Genomic DNA, 762 nt, shown 5'->3' on the forward strand with positions numbered 1-762 from the left:
ACACTTGGCCAGTAAGGGGTCTGCTTTCTGTGCGGCAGCTAGGTGTTCTCTACTTGCATTCAGAGGGGCCTCAGGAGTTAACGTTTTGTTGTGGAACGTTACATCGGCATCTGGGTCTGGAGTTACAGACAGGACACACTCCACAGAGCCAGGATCATTCCCCAGAAATGAATTTGATATATCCACTACCTCCTCAAACCTTTTTGACTGGGCACGAGTAACTACGCAGGCAGGAAAAGCAGAGGGAAACTTCTCAGCAAGGTCAGGTTTCTGAGTGACACTAGGGGTGTAAGACACTATCGGCCTTGGGAAAACAATGCCACCTGCAAGGTCATTTCCCAGAATTAGACCAACCCCATCAACAGGTAGCTGTGAACGCAACGCTAAACTGACTAGACCATTCACAATGTCAGACTTTACGTACACGGTGTGAAGGGGAACGTTCACACAGCGCATTTCGATTCCGCCAATTAACACATCATTACCAGTAAAAGACTCAGAAGAGAAAGGCAATACGTCAGCAGATATAAAGGATTGCACGGACCCAGTGTCTCGCAAGATTGTTACAGTTTTAAAATCTGAATCAGGTGACAGAGAGACTACACCTTCAAACAAGAAGGGTTGATAGCTCTCCTTGCTAGGAGAACTAACATAATGTGGCATCTCCACAATTGCTACATTCTTGAGTTTGGAGGCAACATTCTTCTGTTTCCAGGCCTTACAATCTGCAATCAAGTGATTCGGATCAAGACAAAAAAAAAA

The sequence above is a fragment of the Sinocyclocheilus grahami genome, unplaced genomic scaffold (genome assembly GCF_001515645.1).
Source record: "Sinocyclocheilus grahami isolate Dianchi unplaced genomic scaffold, SAMN03320097.WGS_v1.1 scaffold6954.1, whole genome shotgun sequence".
Classification (NCBI taxonomy): Eukaryota; Metazoa; Chordata; class Actinopteri; order Cypriniformes; family Cyprinidae; genus Sinocyclocheilus; species Sinocyclocheilus grahami.